A 16,365-nucleotide genomic window follows, 5' to 3' on the forward strand; every position below is an offset into this window, starting at 1 on the left:
GTGTGAGTGACAGCAGGTAAAGGTTTTAAACTCATTCCAGCACATGGGATAAGTCCCATCAGTTATGAAATTGCCACTGAGCTATTTTTAATTTATTTTTTTTTCCAGTACTCCTTTTTTTTTTTTTCTTGATCACATTATATGCCGTGATTTTAAAAGATCTATTTTTTTTTCCATTTTGGAAACAAAAATAGAAATTCCTACCAACTGTTGACTTTACTTTGTCATAATTTTACTTTCTGTTCTGTGCTGTCTGTGCAGCAGGGGTTTGAGAAAATAAACCAGAGTATGTTGTGAATAATTCACACTCCAAAAAAATAAAACAATACCTTTGGAGTGTGAGATAATAAATACTACTTTCCTTATTCTGTTTTCACTGATACCTACATTCCTTTTTTTTTTTTTTTTGAAATGGAGTCTTGCTCTGTCACCCAGGCTGGAGTGCAGTGGTATGATCTCGGCTTACTGAAACATCCGCCTCCAGGGTTCAAGCAATTTCCCTGTCTCAACTTCCCTAGTAGCTGGGACTACAGGCACCTGCCGCCACGCCCAGCTAATTTTTTGTATTTTTAGTAGAGATGGGGTTTTACCATAATGGCCAGGCTGGTCTCAAACTCCTAACCTGGGGTGATCCGCCTGCCTCGGCCTCCCAAAGTGCTGGGATTACAGGTGAGAGATACCTACATTCCATTTTAAAATCCAAATGTAGTAACAAGGAATTTGAACAACTTACGTCATGGGTGACGTTGTCAGAAACCAGTCTCTTGTCCTTTCTGCAGAGCTGGTGTGGTGGAGAGAACTATAGTTGGGCCACAGCCTGAGACTGAGAATATCAAAAGCAATGGCCTTTATAAGACAGAAACTAGGAATGTGAGTCCAGGCTGCTACTGTTAAGCTAACGAGTTTAAAAGCGGCAAATCTGGTAAAGGGAATTGAAATAAAACACAAGAAAGCCAAGTTAGGAAACAGGAGATAAGAATCAAGGTGATGGATTACAAAAAACCTGTGGGTACGCCTAGTGGAGAGGAGTAGGCTCAGGCTCCCGCAGGCAAGTTGTGACATGGGCTCTCCGCCTTCTTTTCTGTTCTTAATTTACAGGTCAGTGTTTGTCCCTGACAAAAGATCATGAAAAAAATTCTCAATCAAAACTCCCACCCCAACACAAACAATGCGTGATACTAACTAATTTACGTGGGGGAAAAAAACCTAAACTTGGATGGAGGAAAGTGCCAGCACCTGCTCTATGGCTACAGTCACAGGGTTTTTCTGTAGCAATGACTGTTGGTTCTTGGTGTGAGGAGGTCAGTGCTCATGCCCACTATCCTAGGGCTTCCCTTAGGTTGTTCTACTTTTGAAAATGTGTAATCGGTGAGGTGGGATGGTTAGCACTCTAGATACTGAAAATGTGTCATCGGCGAGGTTCCATGGTGGGAGGGTTAGCACTCTGGACTCTGAAAATGTGTAATCGGTTCTGGATTAAGCAGGTGTGTAACAACACTGTGAGGAGAAACTTCCTAGAATGGGTCATAGAAGAAATTTAATAGTCTTGGATTGCAGATTGGGAAAATGGCAGTTTCTTTTCTTTTCTTTTCTTTTTTTTTTTTTTTTTTCCCTTTGGAAGGCTGTAGTAGTTGCTAAATTCAATTTTAAAAATTATTCTAACTTTAACATCAGCAGAAAACAAGATGGTTTGTTGGAAATAAGTTGAGCTTCCAAATTCATTCTTGAGTTAAAAGACTGGACTCTTCATTCACTGAGGAGCTTTATGTGGCTCCATTTTCCAGTCCCTAAATTAACGCTAACCTCATAATACTATTGTTAACTTTGATGAAGTAAATGACCCTGAATCTTTAACATGGAGATTTTGACAAAATAAGTGCTAATAATGTATCCCAGTAAACATAAATATATAAAATACAATTTTGGTCATCCTACTGTGTGGTATGAGTAGCTGAAAACTTAGTCATGTGGCCAGTTTGAACAAGCAGCCAGCTGGTGAAAGGAATATTTTCACAAATTATTGCATGCTGGAATATTTTAAAGCAGGGGTGTCTCTGTAGAAGCAGACACAGCCTAAGTCAAGGGCATGCTGGTATGAAAATCAAAACAAAGTAATTGTCCTTTTCTAAAAACGCAGAGGTGCTCTTCAATCAGCCCATCGCATACTGACCTTGTTGAAAGCCAACAGCATTATTTTGTATCACAGTTCTCTAAAGATAATGCTATGGGTATCTGCTACCCTTTCTAAGAACCACCCAACATGTGGGTGGCCCAAAACTGACCCAACAAATCTTGGAGAAGCATAAGAGACAGTTGCGGCCTCTTTGCTTTATTTGAAATCTACCCAATATGTGATATTCCGGGCTTGGAAATCTGTGGGGTGTTATAAAAGTAAACATTTTGGGCTAATGAATGTCCTGGAATGAACTAGAATGAGTGCTTTCCTAAGGCTGACCTGACACAACAAAAAGTTTGGAATAAAATCCTGCGGAGACGTATTTCCAGAAAGGGAGTAATTGGATCCACTGAGTAGAAAAGTTAACCCTGCCTAGTTCAGCTAAACAGAAACCAGAAGAAAGGGCTAAAAAGGGTTTTATTTTATTGTTGTGATAGACCTATGGACCTATTATAAGTGATAAAGTTGGTAAAACTGTTAAGCACAGAAGATGAAATTTTCTTTGGCTTTCTCTAACTTTTTCATCATTTAGGACACATACTAGGCACCAAATAAGACATGGTCCACCCTTGCCTGAAGAACTCAGAATTCTGCTCTCCTCTCTTGAGGTTCTGTTACCCCCCAACCATGAACAAAGTGAGCTTTCAAGCCACCTTCCAGTAGCTCAGGATCACAGTAACACCTCACCCAAGTTTCGTGGCTGGAAACCTTTACTTTTCACGTCCAATAAAGCATCCCTTTCCCGTGTCCTTTCTTCTCTGCTTTCTGCATGGACCAAAGCAGGTGGACAAACTCATCTCTGTTAAGAGGTTGATAACTGATCGGTGGGTTCTATCTCATTGACTTGGGAGGGATTTCATTTTGATAAGAGATCACTGAAGACACAGAGATTAATCCCGAGAAATAAATAATTAATGATCCTGTGATAAGACAGTAAGAGACATATTTCAGGCAAGTGGGTGGTTCTGGAACCCCTTTGAGAGCACCTTGTTAAAGGACTATTTGATCCATACATTACACTAACTCTAGTTTTCCCACTTACAGAAAGAGGTCAAATTTGATAATAACGGGCATTAATTTAAAGAAGAATTTGAGACAAAATTAATGGTCTGAAGTTGTAATATAACTTTCATCTTGCAATATTCACAAAACAAGCTGAGCTTGTGAACACACCAACCATCCCAAAGGTGTACAATATTGACAATAAAAGCACAAAAATATAATAACTTTAAAAAGAAATCGTCTTTTGAAACACTGCTAGCTAGAGTGCTCTGCAGATGAAAAGCAGACAGAGACTTTCTCTTTATTACAGTCACATACTTGCCCTCAAATATTTTTCTTTTGAATGGGCAGAAATGAGTTTTCTTTTTTTTTTTTTTAAAAAAGCAGTATTTCAAACAATGCGTTTTCTTGTGATAAGAGATCTGTTTTAACGTCTTTACAAAAGAGGACCGTCAAAATAGTATGTACAGGGTAAAGTGTTAGGATTACAAATTACACTGATTTTAATGGACCCCAAAATCTGTAAAATTGCCCCACCCTTGCCAAGTTCTTTCTGCAAGATGCATTTTTCTTTTTCCTCAGGGAGATTTATGTTAGAGTTACTTGTTTGTTAGTGCTGCTTTGAGAAGAAGGAAAAAAAGCCAAAAAGGACTTCTCTTAAAATTTCTCAAAATAATTCCTACCATTTTTTTTCTAATCACAAGGGATAAAGTCAAATTAATGTATCTTCTTCCTAGAAATCTCCTCTAGAACAATCTTGTTTAGAGAATAACCACTTATGAAGCCAACTTTACTATTGTATTTTCTTGCTATGTCTTTCCTTGAAAGTAAATACTTCACTTTAGCATCTCGATCTTATGCCATTATAATAAATGTCCTCTAACATAGAATTTTAAAAAGATGTTTGACTTATATGTCTTATTTAGCAAAATTATTTGAAAAATATTTTAGAATTATTCTATAATATTCTAGATTGAAGTTACAGCATAATAATTTATGCATGGTGTATGCAGTGACACCTGGCCCTCGGCCTCCTGTCTAACAATATACTAGACAAGAATTATTACTCCATAATTCACACCCTGTCATGTCTTATTGCTTAATTAAAGCACAACCTTCCTCTACATGACAAGCAATTGGACTGTTAACATTATAGATGATTATCCAACCTAACATATTTTATTTTTACAACTTACTTTTTTTATGTACACAGGATGCTTATTTCAGGGACACCTACCTCTGAAAACATGAAAAATCTGTTTCTTTACTTGCCTTCTGGCTACTGTATAAACTGTCACCAGCAAAAACATGGGCAAAATATTATGTGTTAGGAATTAGTAATTTAGATACAGAAATAATCGTCTACCATCTATAAAACAAATGACTATGTGAGTTTGAGGGCATTTGAGTTTTTAATATTTTCTTTTCTCTGTTCTATTATTGACCAAATTAACACTAAGGACTATGTATCAGTGCGTGTTCTTGTGAAATAAATGTAAATAAATAAAATGTTCAGGGTCTGTATAAGATGACCTTAAAACTCTACTGGAAAATGCAAAAGAGAATAAGAACATGATCAAACCTACGATGCACTTGGCTAAGAAGATTACACAGTGCAAAGATATCCTATTTCCTCAAATTTATGCATGAATTTAATAATAATTCAGTTCAAATTAAAAAATCAATGGAAATTTTTTTAACTTGACAATATGATACTAAAGTTTTTGGGTTAAAAAAATACGTATTTAAAAATTACTAGGAGAATCCTTGGGGAGGAGAGGAGAAAGCAGTAAATAAGGAGCATTTACTTCTGTCCTGTACTAAAACAGATCACAGTGGTACAATAATTAGCATAGCTAGATGCTGGCAGAGACATGCCAAGAGAATGAGAGAGATCAAAGTGAGTGTGGAAATAAACACAAATGCAAATGGAAATTTGCCTGTGACGTCAGTAACATTTGAAATAAATGGAACATAAAAAACTGGTTAACTATTTGAAGGAAAAAGAAAACTGGATTCTCACCTAATTCTCTACCTCAAAATAAATTTCAAATGAATCAACATTTTAATGTAAAAAAGAATCATAAAAATTCTAGAACACAAATTTATTTATAAAGTTGATAAGACTTTTCCAAGCAGGATGTAAAACTCACAAGTCAAAGACTGACAAAATTAAGCAAGAATGTAACAAATAAAAGCAAAGGGCAAATGAAAATCTGGGAGAAAACATATATTTGATACATATAAAATAATAATTTTCTTAATTTTCAAGTAAAATATTCAAATCAATCATTAAAAAGATAATTAGTACAACAGAAAAGTGGGCAAAAATTAGGAAAACTACATTCTTGACTATATCAATATAGCCATTTTGATTATGATATTGTATTAAACTTTTGCAGAATTACCACTATGAGTAGGACAAAGGGTACTTGGGATCTCTCTGTATTATTTTCACAACTGTATGTGAATTTATAATGATCTCAAAATAAAAAGTTCAATTTCATTTTAAAAAGTACAAAAAATTTAAGAAAGACCATATACAGACATAGAAAATTCTAATGCCCAATAAACAGATGAAAAGATATTCATTTTCATCTGTTTAAAATACAAATAAATAGCGGATGGGAAGAAATTTCTTCTTCTATTAACTTAGTAAAAATTTAAAATGCTCAATAAATAATGTTGCTAAGGGAGAGGGTATGAGGACAGTAGTCTCTCATTTGCTGTTGGTGGAAGTATAAGTTTGTATAATCTTATTAGAAGGCAATTAGGCTATATACAAAAACAAATTTTAAATGCACTTGCCCTTGACCCTCTGATGGGAACTGACTTCATGAATACAGAAGCAAAATGTCTCAAATATATACATATGCAGAGATATATAACCACACTGTTTGTAATAGTGAAAATTGGAAATGACAAAAGGGTACATCAATGGGAAAAAATACTAAATACATTTTGGCACATCCATGAGTAAGCAGTTATTGAAAAGAATGTGTCGAGTATCTCTAAGCTAATAATCTACATCAAAAGTAAACAGGGAGGAAGCAATGTGTAAAACAATGTAAACGTTTTAGTATAGGTAAAAAAAGAAAGAGCTGATTAGTATGAAAGTAGTTCAGGGGATAGGTACCATAGATGATAAAAAGAGAGGCAGCCGGGAGCGGTGGCTCACGCCTGTGGTCCCGGCACTTTGCAAGGCCGAGGCGGGCGGATCACGAGGTCAGGAGATCGAGACCATCCTGGCTAACATGGTGAAACCCCGTGTCTAATAAAAATACAAAAAATTAGCTGGGCTTGGTGGCGGGCACTTGTAGTCCCAGCTACTCGGGAGGCTGAGGCAGGAGAATGGTGTGAACCCAGGAGGCGGAGCTTGCAATGAGCAGAGATTATGCCACTGCACTCCAGCCTGGGCGACAGGGCGAGACTGTGTCTCAAAAAAAAAAAAAAAAAAAAAGACGCAAATAGATTTATAGATTTCTGTGTAGAGAAAAATACAGTGGTAAGCAGAGTCATAGTTATACAGGTAGAATAAGATAGGTAGATAATCAAATGGCTGTCAATAGAAAGCATACAGCCAAAGAAAAAATTTTTCCTAATTACTACCCACAGACTACTGTCCCCACCTCCTTAAATACCCTATCTTTGAATCATCAGACTCCATCACCCTTTAGAGCCATTCTTTGTAATCATCTACAGACCCCCCAGGCCATTCGCTTGCATTCCCTGGAGATTTTCTATCCTGGTTTACTCTCACCCTTTCCAACATTACTCCTGACAAAGTCCTGGGTGACTTGAATATCCACACTGGTCTTTTCAATAGCCTGGCCTCTCCCATTGGAATACCAAAGTTCTTGGACTCCAGCATCCACTCTCCTTTAACCACTCACTCACATGGTTGCAGTCTAGATTTGTTCTTACCAATAACCTCTCCATTATCTCAATGTTTAGCAGCCCATTGTTAAGGCTCCCTCCTCCTGCAGTTCAGTTCCAGCTCCTTCCCTAGGGAACTCAGTCACCCTGCAGCTGCACCTACACTCCTTTGATTCTAACACCATTCCTCTGCCTCACCCTCTCCTTTATCTGCTTATCCAGTTTCAATTCCACAGTCCTGAACTAGAGTCACCTCCTCTCCCACACTATCAACTCACTTGTTCCACTTGAGTTTCTAAATACTCATTTGGTAAAACCCCAACTATTGTTAAATCCAATTCTCTGTCAACTCCTTATCTGCATGTGCACAGCCGAATGTCCAGACGAAAACTACACAACATACAGGCCAAACTGGGGATCACTCACCTCCACAGCCCTTTTGTGCTTCTGGGTTTTCATATTATATCCCCACTCTGTTTTTTCTCCCTCCCCAATCACAATTTCATGCATTTTTCTGTATCTTCAGTGCTTTTCCACAATCCTCAGCCTCAGCTGATGACCTTGTATATAGCCTTAACCATGAAACGGAGAAGTGAGTTAGAAGAGACCTTCCCCAAGCTCTCTCCTTATCTATCTCCCTTTCTGCATTTGTGCTTACTTATGGCAATTACTTTGCAATGGCTCAGCCTGCACTCTTGCCGTAGGTCTGATCCCCTCTTGTGGACCTCAGGGGACCTTCTTCCTTCTTTCTTGCATCATTCACTTCCCCTTATCAATGGAATCATTCCTAACAAATATAACAACTATAAAACATACTAACACGGTTCTTTAAAAAACGCTTTCTCCCTTCTTCTGTCTATAGCTACCATTTCATTTTTTACATCTGATTTCATGGCAAAATTCCTGCAGTGAGCAGTCTCTCCAGTTCCCAATTTCTCTCCTCTATTCTCTTGGGCCTATCTCAGTTAGATTTTCTCTCTCACCACCAATGACCTAACATTGCTAATTTAAGCCAATCTTCCCATTCCCTGACATAATGACAGAATTTTACAAACGGCTTCCACTTGGCATCCAGGAAACCACCCTTTTCTGGTTTCCTTCCACTTTATTGGCTACTATGCAGAATCCTGAATTCTTAACATTGGGGTGTCCACGTTTAAACCCTCGATCTTCCTTTCTTCTCTACTCACAATCACTCCTTTCATGATTTTACCCAGTCAGATGACCTTAAATACCATCTATATGCTGAGAATCCCTGAATTCCTATTTTCAACCAATATCTAAAGTAGACTCACAGATTACACTGTTCACCTGACATTTGCAGTCAGAAATCTAAGAGGCATCTAAAACTGGGCAGGTCCAAACTGCAACTCAACCCACTTGTTCTTCTAGTCTTCCTTACCTTAATAAATTACAACTCCATCCTTCTAGTTGCTCAGACCAAAAACTTCGGAGTCATCTTTGGCTTTTCTTGATCTCTCATCTCATACCCAATCTATCCGCAAATTTTGGCAGCTGTGCTTTCAAAATACATTTGGAATGTAAAACTGCTTGGGACCACTTCTTCCTCTACCGTTCTGTTCCAAACTGCCCACATCCCTTGCCTGGATTTTTGCAATAGTCTCCAGCTAGCATCCCTGTTCTGCTCTTTCTCTTGTTTAGTCTGTTTTGAGTTTAACAACCGGGGAAATCCCTTAAAAATATCCATCAGATACTATGTCACATCAGTCAGAATGGCTATTAATTATTAAAAAGTCAAAAAATAGATGCTGGTGAGGTTGCAGAGAAAAAGGAATGCTTTTACACTGTTGGTGGGAATGTAAATTAATTCAACCATTGTAGAAGACAGTTCAGTGATTCCTCAAAGACCTAGAGGCAGAGATACAATTTGACCAAGCAATCCCATTACTGGGTATATACCCAAAGGAATACAAATCATTCTATTACAAAGACACTTGTGTGCATACGTTCGCTGAAGTACTATTCACAATAGCAAAGACATGGAATCAACTTAAATGCCTATCACTAATGGACTGAATAAAGAAAATGTGGTAGATATACACCATGGAATACTATGCAGCCATACAAAGGAACAAGATCATGTCCTTTGCAGGGACATGGATAGATTTGGAAGCTGTTATCCTCAGCAAACTAAAGCAGGAACAGAAAATCAAACACTGCATGATCTCACTTGTAAGTGGGAGCTGAATGATGAGAACTGTGGACACATGGTGGGGAACAACACACACTGGGGCCTGTCAGGGTTGGGTGAGGGCAGGGAAGGGAAAGCATCAGGAAGAATCGCTAATGGATGCTGGGTGTAATACCTAGGTGATGGGATGATCTGTGCAGCAAACCATCATGGCACACTTTTACCTATGTAACAAACCTGTACTTCCTTCGCATGTACCCCTGAACTTAAAAGTTGAAGAAAAAACATATCCATCAGATTATGGCATCTCCATCCTCAAAATCCTCCAAAATTCCACATCCAGGAAAAAATGTCCTTTAAAAGCTCCTCATCTTACATAGATGAAAAATTAAAATCTATGCATGCCCCCCCATTTTCTGAGTCTGTGGCTGTCCTGCCACTCTAGCCCTGATGCCCACACTCCTGCCTATTCCGCCTCTCTGAGCCCCTCTGTTGCACTCGCCTCACCAGTCTCTTTTCTGAGAGCCTTTGCATCAACTTCTTTCTTCCCAGAATGATTTCCCCAGATATCTGCAGGGTTCCTTCCCTCACCTCCTTCAAGCCTTTGCTCAAGCATCACTTTCTCAGGAAGAACTTCCTTGTTTACAAAAGCACTTTCAATCATCCTTCCCTATTTTATTTTTCTCCATAGTACTCATCATCATATCACACATACACACATACATCTATATTCTTATTTATTCTGTCCATAGTGGTTTTTTCCACAAGAATATAAGCCCCATGAGAGCCAGAAAGTCTTTTAAAAAAAATTTGTTTTGCTTAATATCACAATCCTAGCACCAGAAATAGTTTCCGGTACATAAAAAGCCCTGACTAAGCATTTGTTGAGTTAATGCATAGATGATATATAGATATTTTTAAAGTATGCACTTTGATGAAAGAAATTTTAAGAAACTATAACTAGTAATTGTTTTAGAGGAGAGAGAATTTTGTAAATTTCTGTATTTGTTTTTCCTGACCATGTATATTGTTACTTTTCAGAAGTCAGAATTATAACAACACAAATTATAATGGCAGCAAAATGATAGGATATCTGTTACTTTTTTTCTATATACTTCTGTTTTTTTTTTTTAAAGGTAAAAAAAGGTTTTAAATAAACCTACAGATTTTAAAAAATTGCTGTTAAAGTTACAAGCAAGGTCAAACAGTAGTGGAATAACAAATTGCCGAGCTCATTGAACTGCCCCACATCTGAAGAACTATGTGAATTTTAAATGAAGAAATAGTATAAGATGCCTAACAAATGACACAAGCGATAAGTGATAAGTGTTCTGATTTGAAGTACAGAGAAGAGTTTACTGAGGTTTGATTATATTACGTGTAGCTAGAGGGTGAATACCATTTCTCCTGCTATGGTTATTCATGTATCAACTAATAATAATACAGTTGTGATGTAATGTAGCAATGGAAAACTTGGATCTAGTAGTCCATGTTCAGAAACAGAATAGACTGAGCTGGTTTTATTAGTTTGAGTGATAGGTTATTATATTAATGGCTCCATCCGAGACAGGGTGGCCCTCGCTCATTCTAGTGCTGACTAGGCCCCATTTCGTAATGAATGATGGCCTCTGTCAGCCACCAGCACTCTGATCATCTAACATGTACAAAGAAAAAAGTTACTAATAATTCAGGCACATTTTACCAACTTATATCCAAAGGTATTGACAGGGCAGTATTGTTAAAGCATGCTGAGTTTTCAGTTAACTGCATTAAAAATATGCGAACTCAAGTAGAATTATCTGCCAATATTACGAACATATGCTCCTTTTTTTAACTAATAAATATTTCTACAGATATGAGACTAATGAAGCACACAGTGATACTGCCTTTTCATGATTATTAAATATACAGATTCTCAAGAGATACTAATAGATTTAGGTCATCTCAAGCATAATTTCATAGAAAACCACTTCAAGTACCAGGCCTTACTTAGCATATTATCTATGATGAATGAATGTGGTATGAACACACAATTGCAGAAAATAAAAATAAACACCTTGGCTTGTTGAGGTATATATTTCATGCTCAGTACACCTAAATAACTTTTTAAAACAGAAATGTTATATTATTTATATTTCAGTGGCCTTGTTACATTGTATTGGATGCTGGGCTTCACCAAATTACAAAAAGATCTTACAGTCAAGAAGCTGTCCCATTTTTATTCCATCTCAGTCACAGAAGGACAGCCTTGATGCTAAAAGCATTTTATATTTTTTTACGAGATCATCAGCTCAGGATTTTCTGATATCTCTCAATTTTTCTCCACTTCAGCTTTTCTCACAGGTAATAACAAAGCTATTTTGATAGAAATGTAGCCATCTTATGGTTTTCTTTTTAAGTGGGGCTCCCTGTTTTTCCCAATTTGAAACAGTAGGTACAGCAAAGTACAGCCGAGTGGAAAGAGGGCAAGTGTGGAAGCCACACATTCTCCCGGATGTTTCAGGAATCCAAAGTCTGAATTCTCTTTCGTTTCTGTTACTAGTTCCTGGTAGTCCCTCCTAGATATTTTCTGAAACTAAACTTGTTTCCTTTTGCCACCTTTTTCTTGACTTTTTTTTTTCCAGTGCTGTTTTTTTGGAATGTGTAGGTTTGGACATTTTTATCATTTTCAAGACTGATTGCAGTTATCTCTATTGTTTGTTATTTTTTCCTTTGGTTTTCACCATTCGCTTTTTCTACTTCTGTTCATTTTGTGGTATCACTTATGCTTAATCCTTTCTTAAACTAGAGTTCTTTGTGGTCTCCATTCCCTTGCTCTCCTTTAAAAATGCATATAGTAAGACTCAAGTCCCATTTATATTTTGTCTGAATAATACATATATATTCATAGTGAACCATGTTAAATAAAGTTAATACTCTGAAATTCTCATATCATTCCTATTTTTCTCAAAAATAATCAAAACTGAATTTTTCATAATTGTTAAGATATTAAAAATATCTGTCATTAAAAATTTCAAGATATAAATAGAGAAATCTAATATAGTATAATTTTGTTCATTTTTAGCAAATGGTCCTGTCTATAAATTTTATTTTAGACTACTAAACCACCTAGATCATGCCAAGTGGTTTATTAAATTTCATAGAAGTAAGAGCTTTAGAATACCTGTAGATTTCATTCAGGATGAAATAAACATAAAAGAAACATCTCAGTATGTGCTTTGGTTGAGGCTGGGGATTAGGTGTGTTTACAGTTAGGTAAATTTCTGAAAACTAAATTCAGGGACTAAAATTGGATTTGATTTCAAACAATCCTTCCATAGCATATGCACTGGTTGCTATGCAACACAATTTAATATCAACAAATGATGCCAAGTGATTTTTGCATACTGTAATTGGCTTGCAAGTTTTGCTGCTTGAATGTGAAGAGAATGTGATTATTTAAATTTCAATGGCTATGTTAAAAATGCTAATTTTTATAATTAAACAAACCTGCAACAAAAAACCTACATCTTAAAACTGAAGAAAAGAACTGTCTTCTGTGATAATAAATGTACGATAGTCTGCAAAGTTCTTCTTCCACCCCTTGGGAAAGCATAGACCATATTGAGGTAACTTTTGATGCTGGTCTACTCACCTAGCTTCTCTGATGAGTTGGCTGTGGAAAGCCTATATAGAGGCAGAGCTCAATTAGTGTAATTTATGTATCCTTGGACGTCAATCATTCCTGTTGAGAGGTGGGACTCGCAGGCTCTCAGTGCATTAATTAAGAGCTCATCTCAGCAGAGCCATCTTTCTACCTAAGGACCAAAAAGAAAGTTTTAATTAGATTTTTAAAAGCAAGTATGTCATATATGAAAGCAAGTATAGTTCTTTAGTTGGTATAAGAGGCAACAATTGGAAGGGGCTCAAGACAATGCAAAGGGCACCAGTTCTCAGTCATCTGTGACATTATGAGTAAGTGGGGGAGCTTCAGTCTTAAACATTGGTTTCGACCTTTGGACAATCACTTCATGAAATAGCTGAAATTTAGACTATGTTGTTGCATTGCCAACATAATTACTGGACCCCTGTCTAATTATCGATGCAGAGCTGATGCTGCTTGAATGCAATTACAACGTTGAGGACAGACAGGCGTTTTCTCTGATGGCTGGCTTTTTGTTCCAGGCTAGCTTGTGACTGAATATGCAACGGGCAATACAGTGCAAGTTCAGCAAAAGGGAGTGAGGGGACTTGCACGAAACATCAATTTCATGGGTTCAGTGATGAAGTGAGTGTGCCCTTGCCGGCTAACCTAAAAATACAGGGACTCGAGAGAGGTAAAAACTAGCTAGGCTCACTGGTGTCAGCTGCTTGAGAGAGGCTGTTCTGGAATGGCTTGTGTGAGGCCATCAAACATACTCCTTAGGGCTCATTTGGGAAATAATAGATACATTATTGATTAAAATATTTATAAATTAAGGGAGGGAAAACAAATTTTAAAAGCTAGTTTAGATTCTACAAGGAAAATATATCTACTCATAGCTATTAACCCCTCCGCCTCCATAATTAAGGAGGGGGGTTCAGAATGCATGCTTGGGAGAACGAAAACAAATGTTTGCCAATATCTGGAAAAAAGCAAATAGGAAAACTAACCTAAAAATGTAGGGACTCGAGAGAAAACAAAAGGAAACACTACCGAACAATCAAAACACTACTCTTAGAAATAGTGAAGAAATTACCAAACCTAAATATTCTAAAACATCAGCATTGGAAAAAGCAGAGGTACAAAACTTCTGCCTTCAGAAAGGTTATAGACGATGGGGACATATAAAGCCAAGAACAATGAGCACAAAATAAATGATGTCATAAGAGTAAGGGTGTTTCTAACAAACAGGACCAGTACAATGGGCAGATGATTTGGAAAGCTCTGGCTCAAAAGAACAGAACGTGTGTTCCACTGTTTCTCATTGCTGTTATATTTCATTTTATTTTTTCTAAGGGAGGGTGTTTAGGAAATCCAGTTACTGTATACACTATAAATTTACCACCTAAGTAGCATACTTGACATGTACTGAATAACAGCCACAAACCTGACAAAAGAAACTATAGATTTTACAGGTATATAGCTCGTGCAGTATGTTTCTAAATGATAGTGTACGATGAAAACGTTACTGTATGGACAATTTGTCAGAAGAATAAAGCTAGAAAATTGTAACCCATCATTTATGTTAATGTTCATAAAGATATTTTATAATGCTTTCTCAGGTCTTTCCCTTCACATATTTTTCCAGCTATTTTTCCTCATTTATTGTGCTGTATAATGTTTATTGCACAATACATAGAGTAGTACTCCCCAGATACGAGTTGGCAATTGTGCTGGTTACACCAATCTTATGCGCCTGATAAATTTATGTAATACCACATCCTGCATTTGAGTACCATTACTGTGTCTTTCAGTGCACAAATTTTATTTGCATTAAAGCTAGGGCATATCCCAAAGTCAGAGGACCGCTTGGGCATATCGTACTCAAGGATGTCTAAATGGTAATACTAACATATACAGTGTTGTGTCTTATGGTTATGTGCAAGTTATTTACCTCAGGAATCTCTGTTTTCCAAGCAATCCTCAAATTATTTTTATGAAAGACTGAGGACAGAACATGTTAAAATTAACAGACACTGAATGCAGTTATTTTTAAAGCAGAAAAACCTCATGATGTGCCTCTTCATGTGTTGTCAGCGTTTTTTTTTCCCCCTGAAGAAGTTACATGTGGTCTTATAATCTGAAGACACCTTCTAGCGACATTGACCAGGGCTACTCTGTTATACATGCCTTGTCAGTTCCTATGAACCGTGTTTCTTAAGAGCATGACAGGAGGAAAAGACTTCAGAACAGGCAGCACATTTTTGTGCTTTTAGCCAAAAATATGAATTTTCTTATTGCTTAAATGTGTAGCTCCACAGGAAGCTAACATTAGGATTTAGGGTAAAAGTAAGCATTTTCCTGAATAAGAACTTTTTTGTTTTTCTACATGAAATCTCAGCTGGATGGGCCCTTTCAAAGTTAGCTGAAGTGGAAGTTCGGGTTAAATTGTAAGTGGAGCAATGTGTCTGTACTAGACTTTGGGATTTGCTCTGAAATTGGTTGCAATGGTGCCATGGTGTTCCAAGGAAGAGAACTTGGTCTGTATTTGAAGAATGGTAGCTGATGGAAGACCTGAGTTCATCTCTCCAACCCTTGTTTCAGAAAATTCACATTGTTTTTCAAAGATTCTTGTTGTCTGAGACTCTATTAGATACTTGACTTGGTCCAAGAGGCTCACCTCCCCAGGAAGTGATTGTGTTATGGGCCACATGTTTCTCCTGGTTCCGCCTCTTAGCAGCCAAGATGGCGGCTTCAGGACAAGAAAGCGCACGCATCGCCTTTTCCCCTAATACTTCTATGGGCCTCCTTTAGTTCCTGTCAACATGGCAGAGACTGTTTTATATATTCATTTGGTGAACTGGGGGTTTATGAAACAGTGAGTCCCCACAGACAATCATGGAGGCTCAATCAGCTCCAATTCAAATTTTAATTTGTTCATGATTTAAAAATAACCGAGCTGAGGCCAGGATTATTGGTTTTTAATTGTATTTGGGTGTATACACTCACATAAAGCTATGTGGCCCTGGAAAACAAACAGATTGTATCTACTCAGAGAATAGTTTTTCCTAGGTGAACCAGTAAAATTTTTTGAACATATAGCTAACTCATTCAGAGAAATCGGCCACGTTAGTATATATTAATTTGCCACGTCTTCTATAGTCGTAGGACTTATATCCAAAGGCAAGCTATAATGAAGCTCTGGATAAAATGGTCTAGTTCTGTTGTCTTATCATTGGCAATTACATGTGAAAGAGCAGGTTTATTATTGTGTGACAACCTCTACTCTTTTTGCATAATTGTGTCAGAAGGACTAGAAATTTGTATTTTCTTTTTTCTTTTCTGAGACGGAGTTTTGCTGTTGTTGCCCAGGCTGGAGTGCAATGGTGCCATCTCGCCTTACTGCAATCTCTGCCTCCCAGGTACAAGCAATTCTCCTGCCTCAGCCTCCCAAGTAGCTGGAACTACAGGCATGTGCCACCACGCCCAGCTAATTTTTGTATTTTTCGTAGAGACAGGATTTCACCATGTTGGCCA

General features: G+C 37.3%; 1 protein-coding gene across 8 annotated transcripts in view; it reads right to left on the minus strand.

Annotated features, from left to right (window-relative positions):
• The window catches only part of TENM3 (teneurin transmembrane protein 3), a 1,346,134-nt gene that overhangs the window by 1,034,385 nt on the left and 295,384 nt on the right, over positions 1 to 16,365 (minus strand). For all 8 annotated transcript variants that reach the window (XM_009207910.4, XM_009207907.4, XM_009207902.4 and 5 more), the window contains exon 2: positions 12,841 to 13,003. The gene's annotated coding sequence lies outside the window, so the exon portion shown is untranslated. The remainder of the gene's footprint in view (positions 1 to 12,840; positions 13,004 to 16,365) is intronic.

The sequence above is a fragment of the Papio anubis genome, chromosome 3 (genome assembly GCF_008728515.1).
Source record: "Papio anubis isolate 15944 chromosome 3, Panubis1.0, whole genome shotgun sequence".
NCBI classification, from domain to species: Eukaryota; Metazoa; Chordata; class Mammalia; order Primates; family Cercopithecidae; genus Papio; species Papio anubis.